This window comes from Phoca vitulina, unplaced genomic scaffold (assembly GCF_004348235.1).
Source record: "Phoca vitulina isolate PV1807 unplaced genomic scaffold, GSC_HSeal_1.0 scaffold6, whole genome shotgun sequence".
In the NCBI taxonomy this organism is placed as follows: domain Eukaryota; kingdom Metazoa; phylum Chordata; class Mammalia; order Carnivora; family Phocidae; genus Phoca; species Phoca vitulina.
The window spans coordinates 63,556,834-63,584,157 of NW_022589709.1; the positions used below are offsets into that span (position 1 = coordinate 63,556,834).

Genomic DNA, 27,324 nt, shown 5'->3' on the forward strand with positions numbered 1-27,324 from the left:
GGGGATGGGTTAGCCTGGTGATGGGTATTAAAGAGGGCCCCTTCTGCATGGAGCACTGGGTGTTATGCACAAACAGTGAATCATGGAACACTACATCTAAAACTAATGATGTAATGTATGATAATTAACATAACATAATAAATTATTTTTAAAAATGTCAAAATAAAAAAGAATGCAATGGCATTTAATTATTCCTTTTAATTACCAGCAGCAGTCCCGTAAAGAAAACTTGTTGATCTTATTTGGTGGTAAATCTTCACATGGAGAAAGGAGATCTGAATGAAAGAAACTTTGGGTAGGTGGGAGGGATGGTGGTAAAGGAATGAGGTGGCTCTGAAATGGAGGACATTCCCGTCCAGAAGGACAAAAAGGATGGCTACAATAGAAAGAGGAAGGTATGAGATACAGCCTAATACCTGCCTACTACTGAAAGGCAATGCTCATAGCTGGCAGTTGTTGTGGTTAAAATAACTGGGACAGAATATTAAACAGGAAAATTCTCTCAGCTCTGTCAGGTGGAATCCTCAGGCTTGGATGTAGAGGAGCAGAACAATCCCTGTAGTGTCCTGAAAGCTGGAAGCTTGAGCCAATTCAAGTCAATTTCTGTGATATCCCCAGGGATTTCCTTCTTATTCTGAGCAGAGGAATGGACTTGGATGGGGCAGCATGTTCCTGCAAGTTGGCAAGGCACCCAGTTAACAGAATAACTGATTTGCTACTTGGGCTGTACATGCCAATTGAATTGCCAAGGAGACATTGCCTGGGGAAAATACCTGCTAAAATTGAAAGGGTTACTAACTAGATGGATTGGCAACTTACCAGTGTCAACTGTTATTATACACAGTGTTTTAATTTTTAAAAAATGTTATATGCACAGATAAAAAATTTAAATAAGAAGAATTTGTACTAGATAGTCTCGTTTTCTTACCCCAGATTTCCAGTTTCACAGTCTCTTCTCTGAGGCACAACCACCATAGAATTTATGCATATACAAGCATATATAGCTAGTTTTCATTTATAAATACCCATGTTAATTATTAGAGTAGGCATATAAAATTTGACTGTAATAATTACAATTACTTTCATGTATTTTCTTATTCTTGTCTGTTTGTTTTGTTTTAAACTTCAGGAATTTTAAACTTCATGCCAGTTTAGGAAAAAGAAAATCTAAATATTTCTGTTAGAAGCTTAGAAATCAGTTATTTTCTCTTCTTTTTTCAACGTACCTTTATGAGGAATGTTCATTCTAGAAAATTTGGAAGATATGGAAAAGTATAAAGAAGAAAATTTAAAATAATTTTACTATAACAGAGAAAAATAATGTTTATCACAGTATTTTTCCAACTTTATTGAGATATCATTTACAAATCTGTAATATATTTGAAGTATACAACATGATGATTTAATATATGCATACATTGTGAAGTAAATCCCACAATCAAGTTAATTAACATATCCATTACTTCATATAGTTACCTTTTTTAAGAATGCTTAAGATTTACTCTCTTAGCATATTACAAGTATGCAATATAGTATTTTTAACTATAGTCACCATGCTGTATATTAAATCCTTAGAAGTTATTAATCTTGTAACTGAAAGTCTGTACCTTTTACTAACCTTTCCTCATTTTCCTCAACCCCCAGCAACCACCATTCTAGTCTCTCTTTCTATGAGTTTGGCTATTTTATTTATTTATTTATTTATTTATTTATTTATTTATTTAAAGATTTTTTAATTTATTTTTTGACAAGAGAGAGAGACAGCGAGAGAGGGAACACAAGCAGGCGGAGTGGGAGAGGGAGAAGCAGGCTTCCCGCTGAGCAGGGAGCCTGATGCGGGGCTCGATCCCAGGACCCTGGGACCATGACCTGAGCCGAAGGCAGACGCTTAACGACTGAGCCACCCAGGCGCCCTGAGTTTGGCTACTTTAAAAAATTTTATTATTATTGTTATTTTTAGATTTCACATTGAAGTGATATCATGCAGTATTTGTCTTTCTATATCTAGCTTATTTCACTTAGCAATAATGTCCTCCAGGTTCATCCATGTTGTCATGTGACAGGATTTCCTTTTTTTCCTTAAGGCTGAATTACATTACACTCTGTGTGTGTGTGTGTATCATTTTCTTTATTGATTTCTCTCTCTCATTCTCTTTATTGATTTGTATTCCATCAGTGGACACCAAGGGAGTTTCCATGAATAATTCCGCTTTGAACTTGGACGTACAGATAGCTCTTCAAGATAGTGATTTCATTTCCTTTTTATCTATATCTGTATCCAGAAGTGGGAATGCTGGATAATATGGTAGTTCTAGTTTTAATTTTTTGAGGAGCCTCCATATCGGTTTCCACAGTGGCTGTACCAGTTTGCATTCCCACCAGCAACACACAAGGATTCATTTTCCTCCACATCCTCATAAGCATTTATCTCTTGTCTTTTTGATAACCGACATCTTAATAGGTGTGAGGTGATACCTCACTATGGTTTTGATTTGTATTTCTCTGATAATTAGTGATTTTGAGCACCTTTTCATGTACCTGCTGGCCCATTTGTATGTCTTAAAAAATGGCTAAGTCCTTCACCCATTATTTAATTGGGTTATTTTTTTTTCTATTGAGTTATATGAGTTCTTTGTCTATTTTGGATATTAATCCCTTATCTGATAAGTGCTTTGCAAAAATTTTCTCCCATTCCATAGATCACCTTTCAATTTTGTTGTTTTTTTGTCTGTGCCGAAGCCTTTTAGTTTCGTATAGTGCGCCTTATTTATCTTGCTTTTGTCGCCTTTACTTTTGCTGTCAAACTAAAAAACCATTGCCAAGAGCAATGTCAAGGAACTTTTTCCCTGTGTTTTCTTCTAGGAGTTTTATAGTTTCAGTTCTTACGTTTAAGTCTTTAATCCATTTTAGTTGATTTTTATGTATTGTGTAAAATAGGGGTCCAATTTAAATTTTTTTTTTTTTTACGTGTGGCTATCCAGTTTTCCAAGCATCATTACTTTAAGAGAATATCTTTTTTCCATTGTGCATTTTTGACACCTTTGTCAAAAATTAATTGACTATATATGCATTGGTTCATTTGGGGGCTCTCTGTTCTAGTCCATTGATCTGTTCTATTCCATTGATCTATATGTCAGATTCTGTGCCAGTAGCATACTGTTTTGATTACTATAGCTATATTACAAAGTTATAGTAATTCACTGGCATTTTTATTTAAGTTTTTTAACATGCTTCATATCATAAAAATTTCAAGATAATGATAAATTTGCAGATTAATATCTTCAATGCTTTAATTCCATTGCGTCTCTGCTGGATTATTTCAGTATTTTCACCCCTATAAAAGCTTATGCACATAAAGTTTTTGAACATTTCTGATTACCAACTTGGGGGAAATGTCCAAATTCTATAAATATTTTGTATATCTCTAATTTTTCCTTGGGAAAATTTCTTTTGAAATTTTTATTATTTTATATTTTTAATTTTTAATTTTTAATTTTTTATTTGAGTATAGCTGAAAGACAATGCTACATTAGTTTCGGGTATACAACATAGTGATTCAACAAGTTTATGCATTATGCTCTGTTCACCACACGTGTAGCTATAATTACATCTGTCCAGATACATTGCTATTACAATATCATTGATAGTATTCCTTATGCTATGTCTTTTATTCCCATGACTAATACATTCTATAGCTGGAAGCTTGTATCACCCACTCCCCTTCACCCATTTTGCCCATCCTCCCACCCCCATCCCCTCTGGCAACCATCAGTTCTCTGTATTTATAGGTCTGATTCTGCTTTTTGTTTATTCATTTGTTGTTGAGTTTTTTTGGTTGTTTGGTTTTTTTATTTTTTTAGATTCCACTTATAAGTGAAATCATATGGCATTTGTATTTCTCAGTCTTACTTACTTTACTTAGCATAATGCCCTCTCCATCCATCCATGGTGTTTCAAATGCGATGCTCTCATCCTTTTTTATGACTGCGTAATACTCTGTGTGTGTGTGTGTGTGTGTGTGTGTGTGTGTGTGTGTGTGTGTATCACATCTTCCTTATCCATTCATCTACTGATGGACCCTTAGGTTGCTTTCATATCTTGGGTGTTATAAATAATGCTGCAGTAAACTTAAGCATGCATATATATTTTTTAAATTAGTGTTTTCATTTTCTTTGGGTAAATACCCAATAGTGGGATTATTGGATCATAAGATATTTCTATTCTTAATTTTTGAGGAACCTCCTTACTCTTTTCCACAGTAGCTGTACCAATTTACATGTACACCAACAGGGTATGAGGGTTCATTTTTTTCTACATCCTCACCAACATTTGTTATTTCTTGTCTTTTTTATTTTAACCATTCTAACAGGTGTAAAGTGCTATCTCATTGTGGCTTTGATTTGCATTTCCCTGATGATTAGAGATGCTGAGCATTTTTTCATGTACCTGTTGGCCATCTGTATGTCTTCTTCAGGAAAATGTTCATTCAGGTCCTCTGCCCATTTTTTAATTGGACTGTTTGTTTCTTTGGTGTTGAGTTGTATACGTTGTTTATATATTTTGGCTCTTAACCCTTTATTGGATATATCATTTGCAAATATCTTCTTCCATTCAGCAGGTTTCCTTTTTGTTTTGTTGATGGTTTCCTTTGCTCTCCAAAAGCTTTTTATTTTTATATAATCCCAATAGTTTATTTTTGGTTTTGCTTCCCTGGCCTTAAGAGGTATATCTAGAAAAATGTTGCTACTGCCAGTGTTAGAGAAATTACTGCCTGTGCTCTCTTCTAGGATTTTTATAGTTTAGGGACTCACATTTTGGTCTTTAATCCATTTTGAGTTTATTTTTGTGTATGGTGTTCAAAGGTGGTTCAGTTTCATTCTTTTACATGTAGCTGTCCAGTTTTCCTGGCACCATTTATTGAAAAGACTGTTTTTTCTCCACTGTATAATCTTGCCTTCTTTGTCAAAGATTAATTTAGTATATAATCATCAGTTTGTTTCTGGGGTCTCTATTCTGCTCTATTGATCTATGTGCCTATTTTTGTTCTAGTACCATACTATTTTGATTACTGTAGCTTGGTAGTATATCTTGAAATCTGGGTTTGTGATACCATCAGCTTTGTTCTACTTTTTCAAGATTTCTTTGTTTATTCATGGTCTTTTGTGGTTCCATACAAAGTTTAGTGTTATTTGTTCTAGTTTCATGAAAACTGCTGTTGGTGTTTTGGTAAAGATTGCTTTGAATCTGTAGATTACTTTGGGTAAATTTCTAACGGAAGACTTATTGAGTCAAATATTATATTCTTAGAGGGTTAGTACAACTATATGTTATGCATTCCAGATATGTGTTATGTAATTTTGATAGGTTTAGATTAAAGAAATATTTTTGTGCACCCATTATATTTCAGGTATTGTCCTGCATATCATTCACATACATGAACTTAATACAAGTATTCACTAAACTTCATTATGAGAACCAAAAAAAAAAGGACTTGGGGCACTTTATATGTCATTCTTATAAATCTGTCTGAAAAGTGATCTCTAGTAAAATCTTGAAAGATAAGGAGGGTACCTTCAAGGCAGTGACATTTTGCAGCTGGGTCTTTGGGAATAAGAAGGAGTTCTTATTCAGTATGCCAGTACCACAGTTTGGGCTAAAATAGCTTTAGATCTGTGATCTCTAATAATAACAATCATCTCTGACTTTTTAGTCTTTCATGCTTTTCTTCTATTACCCTTGGGTCTGACCCTCTCACCCGAACACATTCCTTCATGCTGTTGAAATAACTGCCAAAATATGAGGTCAGTAAATCCTGAACCAGGATATTGGCTTCATATGCTAAAATAATTTTGGGAAAGGTGTCCCTTTTATAAATGCCCAGTTCTAGACTGGCAGTAATATTCCTCATTATATCACTCCTTGCTATTCCTCTCCTTCTTTAAATAAGGAATATAAAAACCTAAGGAATTGAGCCTTTAGTGTGAGATTCAGTGTGACCTTTGAATGACTCTCCTCCTCCCAAAGCCTTGTTACTAATTCTTTCCATACTCTAAACTATGTAATTTAAATTGTGTAAGTAAGGCAGGTAGGAAAACACTTCTGCCTTTTTAGGTATCATTTAAACAGATGTATTATATAATATTAAAAATGTTCACAATATTCCTTGTAGCTTATCATACTGTGAGCAATATAATTTGATAAGCACTGGGCCTGCTCAGCATTGTAATATCTTGCCAAGAATAGATTGAGAACTATGAAATTGTGTTAGTAAATGCAGATTTCCAAGCTTAGTGAAAAATATATTCTGCAATATTAAGGCTTGCTTTTATGATCAAATTAATGTTAAGTTTTTTTCCAGCTTTATCAAGTGAATGCTAATGAAGAAGTTAGTTGGCTCTATAAAGGTTGTAATTCCTGTTTTTTGTGAGAAGTATGAATTAAACTTAAAATGATAGTCTACTTAATTTTTTGTTTCAAAGTTTTACAGAATAAAATATTAAAAAGATAAATGTTTTGATATATTTAATTATCAAAATATAATTTACACTTGGAGTGTTTCTCTTCTGCATAACTAGGACATGTTTCCAAATCTCATGTTTCTCATATAAACATTAGACCATTTTTTAAAAGACGTAAAAACATTTCTATTTAAGTAGCTAGAAGAAATACTGCCTATGATTGAATTAGACTAGTGCTTATTTGGTGAAGATTTTGAAAAGCAGTTTAACAAAGAAGATGGTGAAACATTAACCACCCCCTCCTTAACCTTCCCAAGGGGAAGATAGGAGTAATAATAAATGGTCAGGGATCTCCTTCCTAAGGGGATGTGTTAATTATCTACCTCTCCATACCGAAACACCCCAAAACTTAGTGACTCAGAGCTACAATATTTTATTATCTCTCATGGTTTCTGTGAGTTAGGAAATTGAACCAGGTAGAGTGGAGATGACTGATCTCTTCTCTACAATGGCTAAGGCCTCAGCTGAAGACTCTAAAGGTTGATAATGATCCCTCTGGAAGTACAGCAGTAAAGTAAAGGTTGGTGACTAGAATTATCTGAAAGACCATTCGCTTGTATTTGTGATGATTCATACAGACAATACAGTTCCTGTCCAAGCATTCTCTCCCTAAGGGTAGTTTGGACTTCTTCACAGCATAGTGGATGGGATCCAAGAGCAAGCAGAGAGAGAGAGGGAGGGAGAGAGAGAGAGAGAGAGAGAGAGAGAGAGAGAGGTGAGAGACGGGGAGAGAGAAAGCAAATGAGAGCGAGAGAGCCTGCCAGAAGCAGTGTCTTTTTTATGATCTAACTTTGGAAACTGTAGAGCGTCACTTTGGCCATACTTCATTGTTGAGGTCATTCACAAGCTTCTTCCAGGATTTAAAGGGAGAGAACATAGACAGTACCTGTGAGAGAAAGGATAGTCATAACATCATGTAAGATCTATATATTCATCTTTGGATAATACAATTTGCTTTGGGCAGGTGGGGATAGGTTTAGCTAGTGTCAGGTTAGGGTTTCAGTGAGAGGGACATAAAAGTTAAAGGCCAGAAGTGGTGGGGTGGGGGTGGGGGCTGTAAGGAACTTGTGAACTGTAGATAGAAAGCGGCACAGAGAGAGGAAGGATGAGGAATCTGGCATTCAGAGATGGACTTTGAGGGAAGAAAGAAGATATTTAAAGGGAATATTTATAAAGCTTTTCTATGTGGTATGTGAGGTAAAATACTTTCTCCATATTGTTATAATCTCGAGAAAATAATATCCCAATGAATTGTAGTGTTGGATTTGTTTTTTGAAAAGATGCAATAAGCCAATGAATATGTTGTCAGTGTAAAGATAGGGGAAAAGTAGAGCCTGCCGAATCTAGGTTACAGCTGTTTTCAGAAAACTTTATTCATAAGTGGCTGCCATGGCCTGATGTTTGGTGATTCCCAAATACCAGTACACAGACTTGTGCCAGTCAGTGGGGGAAATTTTCATTAGCTAGCTCTGAAATCAGAAATTAAACCTCATGAATCTTTCATAGTCTTATTCAATTAAAGGAAATGACCTTTATTATAAGCTTATATCCTTCCAGCATTTTTAGTTTAAAATGGTATTTATCTTATGAAATGATGGTGACAATAGATGGTATTTGTGTTTTAGATTTTTAACTCTCCATACTTGGAAAAATAAAAAGTCATTGACCACCTCACTGTTTCTTGAAACACTTAACTGCCACTCTAAATTGCATTGTGTTTGGTAGAAAACATTTTATTGATATTGGATATAAAAGGATAATGTAAATTTATCTGAATGCATAGAAAATTTTCTTTACTTCTTGTAATGCCAAAGGCTTATTCCCTAGTTATTCTTTTTTTCTGTGTATTACAATAGCTATTACTAATGCTAAGGCTACTTGAAAATATAGAGAACCCAACATTATCTTCTTTATATTGGTTTGTTATGAGAATTATGTAAGTTAATATTTGTAAAGAACTTAGTCAGGCCTGGCACATAGCATGGACTCAGTAAATGTTGTGTTGATGACATTGATTAATGATCCCTCTGGAAGTACAGCATTTATGCTGTACCACCCAATTTATGTCATTTGATTTAAGTATTTTGAGCCAGACTTGATAATGCTGTATTCAGACTTATGGTGGATTAACTGTTGTTTCTTAAATAATGACTCATACATTTTTTTAAACTTACTTAATTTTAAATTACTCAGAAATAAAGCAAAGAAAAAAAGACATAAAAATGTATCAGTAATTAGGTAAAACCAATGTGTAGAAAAACCAAAAGGAAGTGACAGAATAAATCTTAACTAAATACAGGCCTTGATAGAGAGGAGAGGATTTATCCACCTCGTAGTCTAGACCCAAGCAGGTAAGAGAGAGGGCAGCCCAGATGTAGTAAGTGATATCCTGAGCCTTGCTTCTTTATTCACATAGTGTGCCCTTTATCGTGATTAGATATTCATCTGCCTATTTATTCATCCATTCAACAGATATTAAGTATCTCTGTTCCAGAGACACAAGATACATAAGATAGCCACATTTAGTCCAGGAAAATCTAGCCTCCATTTCATAACCATTATTAATATTTATTCAGGACTGAATTATAAAATAAATTAAGTTATTTATGAAATATAAATTTTCTTAATGAGTTTATATAACCAGGTATAATTATAGCAGTTGGAAGTTTCACTTATATTTCCTATATATCTGCTATCCTTCCAAAAAAGATGGAACTGACTGCATCTCTAGAGGGCTAAAGATATTGAACTATACACCTTGGTGCATAGTCAGGGGCCTTAGCTCAGAGATGTCTGGTTTTTATCTGAAGATATCATGAGATGTGCAGAACAAAAAAACCCAGAAAAGTGTTAATTTGAAATGAGTCATTATTGGGGTGCCTGGGTGGCTCATTTGGTTAAGCGTCTTCCTTCAGCTCAGGTCATGATGATCCCGAGGTCCTGGGATGGAGCCCCTCATCAGGCTCCTTTGCTTGGCAGGGAGCTTGCTTCTACCTCTCCCTCTGCCTGCCACTCCCCCTGCTTGAGCTCACTCGCTCTCTGTCAAATAAATAAATAAAATCTTCAAAAAAAAAAAATGAGTCATGAATAAAGCACAAAAAGTTTCAAGATTTCTAAATACAAATAACATTTAAGGTAGATACTGTTAGACCAATACTGTACTCTGCTTATATCATTTTAAAATTCTACCCAAAGAAGCTGTAACTATGATATTTGAAGTGACCAGTACAAATGAAAACAGGTTTGAGTGCTTATGAGTCACATATAAACACATAACTTTGGTACTATCATCATAAAATGGATTTAAGTTTAGATAGCTCCATGTTTCTCCTTAAAGTAATATAAAGCAAGAAAACAAGCAAAACAAAAGCACTCATGTTTTATGCTATGCCTACATTAGATGAGGAATAATTATCAGGTACCATGAAAATTCCTGTAACTCAGGTCTAGACAGAAACAAGTATGCTAGATTTAGTGTGTGGGTAATTCATGTCATTTCAAATATAAAATATAGCAGGTTAGGGGTGCCTGGGTGGCTCAGTCGTTAAGCGTCTGCCTTCAGCTCAGGTCATGATCCCAGGACCCTGGGATCGAACCCCGCATCGGGCTCCCTGCTCAGCGGGAAGCCTGCTTCTCCCTCTCCCTCTCCCCCTGCTTGTGTTCCCTCTCTCGCTGTGTCTCTCTCTCTCAAATAAAATCTTTAAAAAAAAATATATATATATATATATATATATAGCAGGTTACTTTCTATGGGAAAGTTCCTTCTTAATGTTGAGAGTAATTTATGTGTGCTCGACATGATCATATTGTAAAGAAATGAACCAGAGAATCAGGCCCATGTGGTCAAGGAGACAACCTCAAGGAATGGGGCTCACTACTAGCATGTGATATGAACAGAACCTTATCACGTTTCATAGCTTGTCCAGATAGTTGCTAATTCCTTTATCATGTATGATATCACATATCATATAATACAAATCAAAAAACCTCTCTGACATTTGTACTTTCTCTCTTTCTCTCCCACACACACACACACACACACACACGCATCATTCTTATGCTGCCCAACCTTCTCCTGTCTGAGAATATAAGTTTGAATCCTCTGCCACATACCAACAGTATAATCCTGGACAAGTTACTTAACATTGTTTTGCTTCAGTTTCCTTATCATAAAGTGGGGCCCAATAATAGAATAATATTACTACCTTCTAAAGTGGCTTTGAGGATGAAATGAGAAAATATGTATAAGATGGCTGGCACCCATAGTGAACACTTAATAAATATAACTAGGTAAGAAAATTGAGGCCCAGGGAGATCATGACATGCTCAAGGTCGCTAAGGTAGTTCATGGCTAATCAGGATTAGAATCTGTATAATGATTCCCAACTCAGTGTTGTTTCCTTTACACTGAGCTGTCCCATTAATTGGCAGCTAGTGGTCTACTTTCTTGTGTATATCTTTTGTATTTCTGTGTCTTGCCTTCCCAAGTAAATTTTAAGTGTCTTAGAAGCTAGAAGCATGAGTTAGTTTCTTATTCATCAACTACAGGCTCTAGTGGAGAGCTCTTCATATTGGGGACTCAGTGTTCATTTGTTAGTGATGAGCTTTTAACATAATATTCCAAGTGAAATTATTTTATTCATCCATATTTCTCATTCCTTCTTCAGTAGTTCAATATGTGAGAACAGCCAGCCATTACAAAATTAGAATTGCACAGTACACAAGCAGCGCCTTCCTCTATAACTCCCCAGAGAAGAACATGCACTTTCCTCCTAGATCTCTCCAATGTGAGGAAAGTAATATAATTTGTCTGTGCTTTGGTTTCTCCATATATAGAATTTGTATACAGCATTACTCAATCATAAAAGAATTCCATTATAATCTGGCATATTGTTATGTAAATTTGGGCATAACTCAGTCCACAGAATGATCCCAAGAATATAACAAGTATCCATAGGGAAAGCCTGGTAGAACATCTTGAGTGGGGATTATTTTTAGCATTGAATAATAACTTTTATATAATGGGAGCTTCACTCATAATGCATTTCTAGCATTAACTACACTCACTAGTAAACTAATATTTGAGGTATATTTTATACGTTTCTATTAGAGTGTACTAACATACTGAACATTACAAATTACCACCTTGATTACCTTTGGATTTACTTCTAGGAGTCAACCATATCCCTGAAAATCAGTTGCCAAAAGGAGCTTCCTTTTAAATATGACTTTGAAATGTTAAAATTCCTTTTTATCAATATCTGCATTTCACATTTCAAGAATTCATAAACTTTCAGCAGCACGTATGCATATTCTACAATTTTCAGTTTTCTCTTGATCCTCAGGATGTAGTTAATACCCACACAAGGGAGTTACTAGTAACTCTCACTTATATGTCCAGATGGACATGTTTGTCCTTCTGTAGACTTACAAACCTGGAGCCTGTTATCTGGCCCTTACGAGCTCCCCCAGGTTTCCACTCCTAAGCTGTATAAGCAGGAATTCATCTCCTGTTTAAGTATGGATCAGGAAGGGTATTGCAGGTTAAGAGAGAGGGGAAAACTTGCCCAGCCCTGCCTTCCAAGGAATAGCGGGGAGTTACTCAGAGGACTATAAAGTGTTCTCTGTAGGAAGTTTCTGGGAGAAGTGCATTTATATTGTATTATGAAAAGGGAACTTTAAGATGACTTGAAAATAGCCAGTTGTAATAACATAACAAGCAATTTCAAAGTTTGCTGGCATGTGACCCTCCTCTAGGAATTCTTGGTTTCCAGCTTGATCTCATTAGCCATAAATAGAATTTACTAAGCCTTACCAGGAGTCTGGCATTTTGAGAATCAAAACTTTTCTGCTTGAAAACTAGGGCAAAACTTAGTTATATATCAACAGGGATATGAGAGAGAGAACACACAAGGAAAGTTTTTGTATTATAAACGTGTAGAACATAATAGTTTGAAGAGGAGAGAGTTCCGCATGAGCCAGAATAAATACCAGAATGTAACACACAACTGAAGAGAACCCAGTTTACCCAATGTAGCCATGAGTTATGGGTCCATTAGAATAGATATCATGATATCTCGTTAATTTACATAAGAATCCCTAATATGTGCGTAGTATTTTACCAGTTAGAGAGTGCTTTCCATGAGCCACTTTTCACATTAGGTGACTTGGGGCAAGTGAGGGCCTGGGTCTGGTAATACATTGATCAAAATCAGCCTGTCATTGTAGTAGCCTAACAAATGCTAATGACTCCACAATTAGATGCAAATGGCTTGCATGTTTGAGTAATTTTCTTTAAATAAAGTTAGTGAAGACCGGTGTGTCTTCAATGCATAGCATGTTAGAAATGCGAGATACTTCAGAAAGTCTCTTGGTCCAACATTCTGACTTGTGCAAAATTAATCTTGATAATTGTTTGGCTGTTCTCTAGTTCCCTGTTTACCTAAGGCACAGTGGTGTAAACTCTTTTAGCTCCTGGAAAACAATAATATAATTCCTGACATTGCTGTAATAATTGCTAAATATGAGAAGTTGTGGGGTATGAGATGGTGCCATTTCATTATCTGTGACTTGAAACTAATGGAAGGGACAGCTTGACTGAGCCTCAGCACTTGAATGGCAGGGATGACAGAGATAAATCAATTAGCCAGAAGAGCCCTATTAACCAGAATGCTGCCCCTCCCCGCCTCCCCATGCCCACTCTGGGACCATCCGCAGTGTGGAAGGCAGCTCAGACATGGGTCAGTTTGTTCAGAAGACCACACAGTAAGATCTGTGAGCTGTTTCTCACCATTTTCACTTGAAAAAGAGAGGAGGCTATTTTGTGAAGCCATCTACCTCAGCTGTGCATTTTGCAGTAATTAGGTGGGTGGTCTAACTGCTGCTCTCTGCTGACTGCTCAGAGGCTGTTGGTGCTATACATTTGCCCACAAAGAATTCACAGGAGTGGATAGCCTCAACAAACCAGCCTTGGGTCATTCCTTTAAGTGGAAGTGAATAAGAGGGGCATGTGTTTTTTTTTAAAGATTAATATCTTTTATTATTATATATTAATATGATTTATTGGGTCTAACATGATAAAAGTTTGTATTTAATGAGGATCTATTGTCACCCATCAGCGGATAAAAGCTTTGTGTTTTTAATAAAGAAGTCCAGGAATCTCTATCCAGTGCCTGGAGATGATTTATTATAGCACTGCTCACTGCTATTTGATCGCCTGGCCTCTTCCATACTTTATTGGCGTCAGGCTTTTGGACATGGTTCCCACATGGAAGATGCTTCCCTTTTATGTGTCATCCAAGTCACTGTCATAGCCTTTGGTATGCAAATGTTAGGAGAATGAAAGCAACTATTGTGTAAAGAGATACTGGAGTGGGAAGAGAAACAGGAAGGTGATCTTTCCCTGTTCAATTTTAGCTGAATAAAATTGTTCATATCTTTGTCTCAGTCACTGTCCAGGAATGGAATCTCCTAAGATTAAAACATATCCTAGATCTTCATTGGATCCTGCCTCTCTTAAGCTTGGCCTCTATGGAAAATAGCCGAAATGCCAAATAGTAATTCAAGCTCTGTAATAAAAGGCTAGGCTCTGATCCAAAGTGTTTTCAATATTTTTCTGGTAGATTTTTAGTGATGTTTCATGAAAAGCACTTGATTCAAATGTTATTATTTCATCTTTTAATGTTTTAGTCAACAGTAAATGATATTCTCTTCTGATATACTCCTCTCAGAGTGGCACAAGAGTTGGTGGCAAATTGCCATTTCAGCCATTTAGTCTGCTCCAGCAATGCTGTGTTGAAAGTACGGAAAATGGGGGAAATTAACTAAACTACTTCTGTACATTTTCAAAAGAAGCCATAGAAAAACATGCCAAAGTAATAATAGTAAAATTATATTGCTTCTCAGCTGATTGATATATTTGATAATATTCTAGATTTAAAACTTTGTACTTTAATGTTTTCTCTTACGGCAGAATTTCTAGGCATATACTCTGACCCCTAACCTGTAACCCCTAACCCTAATGCTAATCCTAACCCTAACCCCAGCAGAATCTGGGGTTTTATTCTCTGGAGAGGTCTCTAAACTGCAAAATACCAGGTACACACCCTAACCCTAACCTTAGCCCTAACCCCAGATCTGAGAAAGTGGCTTCCTGAACACAAGATAAGTTGAGAAGCAGCTTAGTTACCCTGGAGAAGACCCCAAACATAAAGAATTGGTAGTATTTCTGAAAATGGGTGAGAAGGTAGAGATAAAAATAGAATACCAATTGAATATCTAAGGAGTATTTAGAGCCCCAAATCCCCTCCTTGCCTCAGCTCAGTAGATGTCTGCTGTGTCTGTTCTCACCCCAAGATAAATCCGGGGGCTTTTTGTTTGGTTTTAAGTTTTTAATTCCAGTTAGTTAACACAGTGTTATATTAGTTTCAGGTGTACAATATAGGGATTCAACACTTGGATACAACACCCAGTGCTCGCCATAGCAAGAGCCCTCCTTAATCCCTATCACCTATTTCACACATCCTCCCACCCGCCTCCACTCTGGTAACCATCAGTTTGTTCTCTATGGTGAAAATTCTGTTGCTTGGTTTCTCTCTCTTTTCCCTCTGCTCATTTGTTTTGTTTCTTAAATTCCACATATGAGTGAAATCATATGGTATTTGTCTTTCTCTGACTGACTTATTTAGCTTAGCATAACACTCCCTAGCTCCATCATGTCCTCGGAAATTGCATTTTAACATTTTCATAGATCATAGTGCCTATGTTAAATCAGAAAATAACCTCATAGTCCAGGGTGGTTATTTCTATTTTGCATAGTCTACATTTTGTGGGATTTTGTGTCAACCACATCTGGGTTCAAGTCCTAAGAAGACCGCAGAGAAAAGACAGGTAAAGGTGGAGGGAGGAAGGAAGGAGAAGGAAAGGGATGGAGGGAAAAGAGAAAGAATGATATGTAGGAGGAGAAAGGAAGGTGGCACGGAGAAGGGAGAAACACCTCAAATCCATGAAGAGTTATCTTACAGGTTGTGCTGAAGTATATCTTTATCTTCATTGAGTAAGCAGGGAATTTCAAGGTTTATCAAGCAGGAAATATGCCTAATATAATCCTAATGCAAGAATTTCCTGAAACTTAAATGTATTAGAAACCAGAAAAAGTAGGAAAGGGAGTTTGTGAAATCTATATAAAGAGTTTTAAAAATAGCTCAGATATGGGATCTGTTAAAACAACAAAGTGGATGCATAGTTCTAATCTTACATACTTTATTGCATTAACTTAACACTTCCCTAGTTTCCCCTGGGGCCAGCCAGGTTCCTTGGGAGGAAGGTATATGTTCCCTGGACACTTTCAGGCTCTTTCTGGAGTATGCGCATGGATACAGGTTTAAAAGTTTCTTCCGCAGATATGTCAGCATATTAATGCATTATTTGGCTCCAAGTTGCCTTCCCTCCCTGCATTTCCTCATTTGCCATTCATCTTCTTACTTCCCTTAGTCCACCATAATAGTCCCTGGGGTACAGCGTAAGTGCTTCCAGCTCCTCTAACTGCCAATTTGTTTTTACTATATGATTAAGGTATTTGGCTATTATAAAATGGTAATGCTTAGAATTCTGCAGTATCATTCCTTCAGGGTAAGGCACAATCAGAACACCTGAGAAAGTGTCAGAGTGCAGATTTCACACGGGCTGGAACCGTGTGTGTGTGTGTGTGTGTGCTGCACACATGAGCCAGCTGTCCTCCTCAGATGAAGCAGAGCTCACTGAGAGACGGCTGGGACTGCACAACAGTCCCTGTTTTTCTAGCAGATTTTTAGTGATGTTTCATGAAAAGCACTTGATTCAAATGTTATTATTTCATCTTTTAATGTTTTAGTCAACAGTAAATGATATTCTCTTCTGATATACTCCTCTCAGAGCGGCACAAGAGTTGGTGGTGGGGTGGACTCCTCTGATGGGTCTCAAAGAAGAAATGATGTTTGCCATATGGCAGAGGCCAAGTGGCCCCAAATGGGACTAAAAGGATTGGAGCCTGGACTACAGGTGAAGGTCCTCTTCCCTAAATGCCATACTCAGCCTTAGTAATAAGCTAAAAACATGGTTCAATAGAGAAAATGGGTGAGTATTAAGAGCAAAGCTTTCAGAAGGCAGGAAGAACAAGTCTGTGATATTAGCTTCTTTGGGTTTGGGTTGCTAATGCACTTGTTGGTTGGCAGTATAGCAGGATTAAGAGCTCCTTTAGCTGCTTGGTCTAGAGCTAAATAGGCCCAAGTGTGACTCTGGGCCCCACCACTCACTGACTTCCTCACCTGGGACAAACCATTTATTTATCCTCCAGAGTCTCAGTGCCCTCCTCTGTAAAAAAGGTTATTAATAATTCTTTTTTTTTTAAAGATTTTATTTATTTATTTGACAGAGAGAGAGATAGAGAGAGCAGGAACACAAGCAGGGGGAGTGGGAGAGGGAGAAGCAGGCTTCCTGCCGAGCAGGGAGCCCGATGTGGGACTCGATCCCAGGACCCTGGGATCATGACCTGAGCCGAAGGCAGACGCTTAACGACTGAGCCACCCAGGCACCCGGTTATTAATAATTCTTACCCAAAGAAAATTATACCTTTCTTTTCTGTATCCTCAGCCTGTTACTCTCAGATCCTTTCCATTACAGTCAAATTATATTCAATTATCATCTGCATTTAAAACAAAGAAATGAACAAAAAAAAAAAACACACACACACACACACCAAAACAAAATTTTTCTCTCACTCACTTTTTCTTCTTTGTTAGGGTTTCTCTTGATTCTTTGGATTGGGTAGTGCATTATTGTGGGACTGTTCTGTGCATTGTAGAATGTATAGCAGCATCTCAGACCTCGAGATGTGCACCCCCCCATTTGTGACAATCAAAAATGTCTCCAGATATGGCCAAATATCCACTGGGGGGGCAAAATCTCCCCCAGTTGAGAACCACTGCCCTCACGACTGCCCCATCTCCCATGCTCTGCAAAACTGCACATTCTCACAGTTTTGTCTCTTCCCCACTAGCTCCATTTCCTCACTTCCTTGTTACTCTTTTTTTTTTTTTAAAGATTTTATTTATTTATTCATGAGAGACAGAGAGAGAGAGAGAGAGAAGCAGAGGGAGAAACAGGCTCCCAAGGAGCAGGGAGCCCGATGCGGGACTCGATCCCAGGACCCTGGGATCACGACCTGAGCCGAAGGCAGACGCTTAACCATCTGAGCCACCCAGGCGCCCTCCTTGTTACTCTTGAGTCTTTTCTGTTCTGTCTCTTGTCCCCATTTCATTAATAAAATGGTTCTTGTTCAGATGAGCAGTAGCCTCAATACGTCTAAATATAATGAACTTTCCAGTCTTTCTCTTGCTCTCTCAGCAGAATTCAGTGCTTTTGGCATCCCATCTTCGGAATGTTCTCTTCTCCTGGCTCTTCTAATAACACTCTCTCTTGGCCTAATCTGTGATGTCTGGAACACCTGGGATAGCTAGGCACTCTGTCTCCATGTGGAATCACCATGCTCCTGGAGGCTAGCTCAGGCTTGTTCAAATGGGGGTAAGAAGGTTCCCAGCATCAAGAGAGGACAAGTCCTACAGAACAAGCAATTTTCAAGCTTCTACTTATATCACATTTGCTAACAATGTCTTGGCTGATGCCCAGAGGTGGTGTGAGAGGGGCCTACACAAGACAAACATAGAGAGAGGCAAGAGACTTCTGGCATGACATTGACCTGCTCCCCAGTGAAATGGGTGAAAATTACTCAAAAGTTTTAAAGCCACTGGAAATGGTCCTAAGGACAAACAGCATATGAAGAAACATCTATTCAAAAATACTTATAAAAATTCAGTAAGAAAAGTAAGAGTCTGTGGTATAGTACCATGAGTTTTGACAATGGACCTTAACCTTGGGAAAGAACTTCATCGTGTCACAGTGAGGTTGCAGTGACACCCTGTCCCTGCCATCTTTAAATTCTTCCATGGCCTCCATTCCATTTACTTTTATGATAAAGCCTACAATTCCTAGTTTGGCCTACAAGGTTCTATATGCTTAGTCCCCATCTCATTGGTTTCTTTGATTTTCATTTGTCATGTTCCCCAGTGCCTGAGGACACATACATGCTGAACCCTCTGCCTGAAATGTTCTGGTCCTTCCTCACTCCTGCCAATCTTTCTTAGTTCACCCTTAATTATCTATGTAACTCAGCTTGAAAAATCACTTTCTCACAAAGACCTTCCATGACACCTCACTGTTTCCTCCCAACTAGGTCAGATGTACTTTTTCTTCATGGCACTGCTTTTGTTTTAAACTTTACATTTATTCATGTCATATTTGATGGACATTTATCTCCTTTACTAGATTATGATCACCCTGAGGTCAATGACTTTATATCTTTTTTCACCATTGTATCCTCAGCACCAAAGCCATTGGTTGGCACATAGTAGGTACTTTTATAAATATTTATTAAGTATGGAATACATGAAGGATCTTAGTAATATTAGATATATAATCTCAAAGCAAGAAGATACTGTATTAGTTATAATAAACTAAGTTCTGCTGTAATAACACACTGTCACCCCTACTTTCCTATCCCCCCCTTCCCACATATGCTCACAAAGGTTTATATCTTGCTCATGCTGAATTCCCATTGTGTCTTATCAGGGTACTCTGCTCCATCTCATCTTTATTCTGTGACCCAGGCTGATGGAAGTTACCATCTGGAACATTGTCTATTTCAGTGGCAAGGGAAAGAGAGAAAAGACTGGTTTGATGCTGGTGATTAAGTACCTGAGTAAGGAAGTGATGTACTTCATCTCCATATACAGTCCATTAACCAGAACTAGTCTCAGGACCCTTCCCATCTGTAAAGGAGGCAGGGAAATGTAATTCTCTCATGCACTGAAAAGGAAAAAAGAATCAGATATGCATGACCATTAGAAGTCTCCCCAGTGGTGTATTAATGTAGAGTTGTGTGTGTTAAAGTTCAAGTTTAATTTGAAGGAATGGTAGAAAAATTCATGAGGTTATGGTAATTGAACTGGGCTAAAGGATGAGATTTGGATAGTCTGGATGAAAAGGCATTGCCAGTAGAGGAAACACCAGGAATATAATCAGAAAATATGTATAAGCATGTGCCTGGGTCACAGTGAAGAGTGATCCTTGCTAAAGTGGAGAGTGGGTATTGAGGGATCATGGGAGATAAGTTTGAAGTGACGGATTTGACCATTAACATATCCACACTCCTCTCTTAACTATTTTCAGTCTTAATGTAGACATATCCTCAGCATAAGGAATTCAGTATAGAACTTTAGATGTATCAGTCACCTTGACTTGGTTGTACTTTCTTCATTTCTAGAATTCCAGATTTACAACTGCATTTCTCTAAGACTGTTTTTGGTGGGCAGAGCAGTCCAGAAAGACCCAGACCTGACTTATTCCCTTTTTTTATTTTTAACTTATTTATTTGAGAGAGAGAGAGAGAGAGGGAGGGAGAGAAAGAGAGAGAGGAGTGGCAGAGGGAGAAACAATCTGAAGCAGATTCCACACTGAGAGCAAAGTCTGACACAGGGCTCGATCCCATGACCAGGAGATCATGACCTGAACTGAGATCATGAGTTGGGTGCTTAACCAACTGACCCACCCTCTTTTCAGGCCTCTTTCAGTTCATGAGCAGGGAAACATCAGTGCTCTGCCAGCTTGTGAGTTGAGTGTCTTTAATCTTGCCTTTAATTGGCACTTGTAGGGATTTAAATTGAGTTGCAGAGACCCTTAACAATGATATAAAGTGAAGGATAGTGTAGAATAATAGATTTTATGGAAACCTGGATGCAATTGAAGGATGCCATTCAATAAATCTGTCCCTAGAACCTAGTGGCACTCAGTCAATACAAATGAACCTATTTTCTCTCACCTTACATTTGTTAGTTGTACTGGCTTTGGAAAAGAAAAAAGCCATACCACTAGAGTTCCACTAATAGAAAACAGATATTTTATCTGAATAAAAGTATTTGTTAAACAAAAATCACAGTAAAATATTGATTATAGTGTAACCATTAATGGAGAGAGCTATGCCATGATTAATATGCACTCTGTTCACTGATCCCTAGAAAGAGCATAGTATAGTGACCAAGTGTGGTCACTAGGACCAGCTGCCAAGATTTAAATTGAAACCCTACCATTCACAGCTGGGTGTGAGAAAGTCATTTAATCATGCTCAAATAGCAGTTCCTTACCGCTACAGACTAATCGTATCCCCGAAAAATTCCTATGTTGAAGCCCTAACCTCCAATGTGAGTGTGTTTGGAGATGGGACTTTGAGAAGGTACTTACGGTTAAATGAAATCATAAGGGTAAGGTCCTAATCTGATAGGATTGGTGGCCTTAAAAGAAGAGGAAGAGAGGGGCGCCTGGGTGGCTCAGTCGTTGGGTGTCTGCTTTTGGCTCAGGTCGTGATCCCAGGGTCCTGGGATCGAGCCCCGCATCGGGTTCCCTGCTCCGCAGGAAGCCTGCTTCTCCCTCTCCCACTCCTCCTACTTGTGATCCCTCTCTCGCTGTGCCTCTCTCTGTCAAATAAATAAATAAAATCTTAAAAAAAAAAAAGAGGAAGAGAAGGAGCTCTCTTTTTCCTTCTGTGCACTCACCCAGGAAAGGTCATGTGAGCAACACAGCAAGTTGGCAGCCCTCTGCAGTCAAGAAGAGGGTCCTCACTGGTGTCTGACCATACTGGCGGCCTGATCTCAGACTTCCAGCCTCCAGAATTGTGAGAAAATAAATTTTTGTTTTTTATACCACCCAGTCTATGGTATTTTGTTGTGATAGCCTGAGCTGACTACTGCACTCTCCTATAAAACGAAAATAATAATCATGCCTTTCTGATAGTGTGTTTGTGAAGATTGAATGTATTTATACATGCTGAGCTCTTAAAATGATGTTTGGCATGTAGTAGGTACTTAATAGACATTAGATATTATTATTTATATAATTTCCCTCCCTAACCCCTCATTTGATTGTCGGATACTTAAGAATTCTACTTTTCAAGTCAGACACATCTCAGCTCGGCCTCTTTTAAACCGTATGACCTTGTTCAACTTACTGACATCTCTAAGCCTCAGTTTGCATATCTGTAAGTGGGAATAATAGTAGTGCTGCCTGCCTGTTAGGGTTGTAGTGAGGATGAAAGGAGATGTGCATGTAATATGTCCAGCACATGGTGAGCATTCTATACATGCCATTTAGTGTCCTTATTAGAGGTTTGCAGAGCTTCCTCTTTTGCATTGTCTAAGTAAGAAACTGCCCTCTCCAGAAATCCTTGCATTCCTTGGAGGAACAGGTAATAGCAATTTCTCCTCAAACTTGCAGCTCTAAAAATTTACTTCCCCAAATCCGTCTTACCTCTACTTTCTCACTGTGAGATATTTGCTTTCTGCGTTTTTGCTTCTTTTTAATACAGGCCCTTAATGCCCCTCTTTCCATCATGATGGCACTGTTACATTACAGATGCTAAAGGGCAGAGACCATGCCCCTTAAACTCGACTTACTTAAGCCAACAGAGTCATAGGACTGGATGTGACTGCGGAGACTGGTGAGGGAGATTTGCTCACAGCTATTTAGTGGCAGACTTGAGAAGTAAAAACCAGGCTTGCAGCCTGGTTATAATCTGACAGTGTGAAGTGAGGAATCCATAAATATATTGTTGAATGTAGCGGTCATGTATATCCTAAGCTGATGCATAGACAAAATTATATTATGCACAGCATTGTTTCTCAAACTGTAATGAACCTGAGGAGGATGCTAAAATGCAGGTTCTGACTCAGGAAGTCTAGGATGGGACCTGGAATTCTGCATTTTTAATACGTTCCCAGATGATTCTGAGACTGCTGTTCTTCAGACAATTCTTTGAGTAGCAAGAAGGTAGATGCTTTTAGCAATAGTGACTTTGAAGGTTTTATTGCCGCTTTTGTTTTGCTTGTGAGTCCATTTTTTTAATTCACTCAAATGTACTCTGAATGCAAAACTTTTTTTTAATACCAATGGGAAAAAAATTAACACATTTTAAATTTAAATGCTTCAGTTTGTTTCTCCATATGTTGTGTATTCCTAAATCATTCATGGTGGTTTTATTTTCTAGCCCTTATCCATCAAACGGGAAAGTGATGTTCTTTCAATTTTATTAATTTCTCACCATTTATCCTCTGTAACCCATTAAATCATCTCATCCTTCCTGAAAAACTCTCCCTGTTTTCTGACCTATACTTTCTTGAGTTTCCTGTTCTGACCTATACTTTCTTGAGTTTCCAGTTCTCACCTACAAGTCGTGCCTGAATCCTGTTCTCCGGCATCTCCTCATCTCTTTTACACTGTTCTTGGGAGCTCCCACCGACTGCCACAGATTCACTCGTTACTTCAGGCCTTGGGAATCACTAGGGTGTGATTGGAATCGCTAGTGATGCCCAAGGCCTGAAGTAACTATTTTATCTGTAGATTGCTCTCTTTTATCTTGAAGACTTACCTGAGTTTTAATCATGCATGCTCCGTGGTTTCGATATTTATGACCCACCAGCACTTCCGACTCAACATGATGAAAACCAAAGTCCTCGTACTTCTTATCTCCATACTGCAGGCCATCTGCCAGCCACACCAGGTTATTTTGCTCCCTTTATCAAAACTTCCAGTGACTTGCTGTTTGTTATGGAATAAATCTCTAACTTCTTTTTCTGACATTGAAACCCTCCTCTCTCTAACGTCAACCTTTTTTTTTTTGTCCTATTTGTCTCTTCCATTGTTTTGAAGTGTGTGTTGATTTAAGTTAGTCTGAATCCTTCTGTTTCCGGAGCATGCATTAACATTCTTGGCCTTCGTGCCACTTTTGCTCTAAACCGAAAGTCTTTATACCAATCCCTGCATATCAAAATGCTGTGAATCTCTCAAGGCCTACATGCAAAGCTACATCTTTTGTGGTATGTTCTCTGCTCCCCTCCTTGAAAGGAATTCCTCCTCCTCTGGATGGCTCTAATACGCGTTCCAGGCTATTTAGATGGCACCTCACACTATGATCTGTGTTATATCTAATCAAATGCCTGCCACCTAGATGTCCCACATCCTCCCATGTTCTGGCATCACTGCTACTTTCACACCCACAGACTGTGGTTCAAACCCCATCTCCTGGAACGACAGAATCTGACTTCTTTCCTTTCCTCTTAGGCTCATATTCCTCTGCTACATTTAGGGGAAGGTCGAGTTGCCACACATCAGTTCCAAATCCCTTCCCTCCACAGGCGCCTTCTCTTCACTTACCCGGCGCCTGGCAGTTGTTTCTAGCTCTGTTTGCAGCCTTGCTTTCTTCCTGTTGGCCACGGTCTGGGCTGCACGCCTCTACCTCTTCTCTGTCATTCCTCAAAACCACCACTAGCAGCAGCTTATTGCCAGCGATAGACTTTTGCTGCAAATTTTAGGGTCACGGGCTAATTATACAAGCAGAAGTCAACTGCAATTCGAATGCTAGAAGCAGAGTTCCTGAACATTTACCAGACACTCCCTAACCAACTCCATTCCCTTGCAGCTCCCCATCTTCAGGCCTGTCCTCTCCCATCTCTTCCACCATAAGCCCTCACAAAATGCCAAATTTCAAACCTTCTTCTTAGGCAGAATGTTTCACCATTTTTGTTGTTGTTGTTTGAACCTCACCTGTATATTAAACATACAGGACCTCACCTTCCCTAATTGAATATGTTTTTAAGTGTTTTCCTAGGCTTGAGAGCAGTTCTGTCCTTCAGTGGAATTCGGCAGCCCTGATGTTGTTTCGGGTCATCCAGCTTAAAGTAAATGAACTTTTGTAACCACGGCACTATGAGATCGGCAAAATTCTTATCCATCTGTTTTTATATGTGTCTCATTTGTTTCCATCTAGGTTGCAAACATATTTAGGAAATGGCCATATAGACCAAACATTTTATTCATCACCATTTGGGAACAAAACAGAGTTCAAACCTTAATCCATCATATATGAGGTTTGTGACTTGAGGAAAGCAATTTTCCTTGGGAAACCTCAGCTTCCTGCCCTACAAAATAAGTACAGTAAATTCTACCTGATAAAAATGTGAGGATTTAGAAAATTTCTGTGAAATCATGTTGTTAGAGTCCTGGCACATATTGGGAGTCCTGCTCTCGGTACCAGTTTAAAATGGTTGAGTGCAAAAAGGTTACTGCAGTGAGCTTTATTAAATAGTTGGGTGTAGTGTTTTTTGCAGGATCCCAAAACCTACTAGATACTCTGATTTTCCTTTCTGAATATCATCATATTTACTCTGGAGTCAGTTCCACAGAGTTCTACCTTTAATTGAAGAGACAGGAAATCACGACTTTAAAACTTTCAATGTTAAGAATAAATGGCACATTAATTTATAGACATATCGGTAATTATGGAAGTTATCTTTTCAGATTGTCATGTTTTCCTCTGCCTTTGTGCTAGCAGTCAAAACCACTGAATTAATCTGACCAGAGTTAGGACTTTGTGAGGAAAATCACTTGAATTTCTGGCATTATATATGCAGTACAAGATGTTCCCCATACAAATTCTGTGAATCTTGTTTAAGAGCAATGGTGTAGGGGACCAGATAACCACCTCCAAATCTCTGAGTCCCATGAAATTTGGCTAGGTCTCCAGAACTCTCATGTTGCCCCCAGAAAGAGGAGACCTCAGTTTCTAGAAGGGATAGCCATTCTCTGGAAATGAGAGATGGGTGGTAGAAATTGGGGTGTGGAAATTTCCATTATGCCCTGGAACTGCACGAAACCCTTCTGCAGCAAGTGCTCAGTAGAGGTTTCCAAATTTTATTGACTAATCTCTCCCGCTGAAATGCTTTTTCTTCCACGTATAAAATGTCTCTGTCTTTCAAAGTCCAATGCAGAAGCAAATTGGTACCTACAGGCTCTCCGGATTGCCCCAAGTTGTAATAAATCATCATTTCCTCCTTTATATTCTTAGAGCATAAAAATAAAAGCACTTATCAGAATATTTGTTTACTCATGATGGTGGGAGGTCAGTACAGTGTAGTATCTTAAAGCTCAAAGAGGAAAGTCAGATTTCCCCTTACCATCTGTTTGACTCTGGGCAGGTTACTTAACCCCTCTCTGCATCAATTTCCTCATCTATAAAATGGGCATATTAATGTAGCTATGTCATGATTTTTTGTTAGGGTTAAATGTGATGATGCATATGAAGTTCTTAAACAGGACTTACTATACAGTAAATTGTCAGTAAATGTCACTATTATTGTTGTAGACTCTTCCTGTCATATTAGGTAGAAAGCTCTTTGATGGTGGTGACCATAACACGTTTATTTTGTTGTTGATATGGTCAGTCACCAATAAATTATCTGTTGAACTTTATTTTTGACAGTTTTGGCTTAAAAAATCCTGTTTTCTATTCACATTGTGATGGAAGTCATGATGCCTATGCTTCTAATGTATGGCTTATATGAATGTGATGGTTGCTAAAAGTAAAATAGCTTTTCATGCTACAATGTAGAAGGTGTGGCAGAATCAGAGAAGCATGTAAACCAAATTACCCAATGTACAGATATCTTCTTAACTTTTATTGTACTGTTTTATATAACAAAAGAAGGGTAAATAAACATTTTTTAAAAAACATACAGAAATTATCATAAGCATAATTTAAACTTTCAAATTTCCACATATAAAGTTTTCCTCACACAAGCATGTCAATAGGCAAAATGGGAAAGATAAGGAAATATTTTGTATAATTCTCCTTTCTTGAGATGTGTTACCTAGATTAAAATCTGTTTCTACAGGAATGTCTAATTTGTAAACGTAGAATAAATTGGAACATTTCACCTCAGTGCAGTTTTTTGTTTTCTTTGAAAGCTTTAATAAAAGGAGGACAAGATTAAGAATTCCTGAAATATTAGAAGTCTGTCACATTTGTTTCGGCAAACCCTGTGCTCCTGAATAAAGTTTTTTCTTTTAATCTGTTTTCTTGCCTGAAACCTAAAATTGCCAGTATTTTAACATTCAAGACAAAAGTGTGTTTAGTCATATCTCTGCACATTGTTCTAAACAATCATTTCTTTCAGTGAATGTAAGTAAAATTCCTGCTTCTCGTTCTGAATACAGTGATAGAGAACATCTTCTCTTTGAGCATTGGCACATCTCCTTCACCTGGTTTTCTCCACCTTTCCTGGCACAGATAGTTTTGAAGGAGCCCAAACCCCATGATAAGATTGATTCTGTAACAGTTTCCACAACTGCCGTAACCAATTACTACAGTTCAGATGGCTTAAATCAGCAGAGATTTATTCTCTCCCAATTCTGGAAGCCAGAAGTCTGAAGTCAAGGTGCCAGCAGGATTCATTCCTTCGGGAGGCTTTAGGGGGAGTCTATTCTGTCTCTTACCGAACTCCCGATAGCTCAAGGGCTTCTATGGCTTATGGAAGCATAACCTCCATCTCTGCCCCTGTCATCATATGGCCTTTTTCTCTGTGTGTTTCTCCCCTTCTCTTCCTGTGTAAGGACACTTATTATTGGATTTAGGGTCCATCTTCATCCAGGATGATATCTCAAGATCCTTAACTTAATTATATCTGCAAAGATCCTTTTTTCAGTTAAGTTCACATTCACAGGGTCCAAGTGGACATATCTTTAGTGGGGTCAGTTTTCAACCCACCACTGGTTCTTTGGGACTAAGGCTGGCTATACTCTGGTCAGAGATGTACTGGACGCAAAGGCGGTACTTTCCTAAAGCCAACATTTCTTCAGCAGTGTTTGACTGCATTGCCCAATCCTACAT

At 38.0% G+C, this 27,324-nt stretch overlaps 1 protein-coding gene across 4 annotated transcripts in view; it reads left to right on the forward strand.

Moving 5' to 3' along the window:
- Positions 1 to 27,324, forward strand: part of PDE4D (phosphodiesterase 4D) — a 1,449,177-nt gene that overhangs the window by 517,089 nt on the left and 904,764 nt on the right. The gene's annotated exons all lie outside the window — the stretch shown is intronic.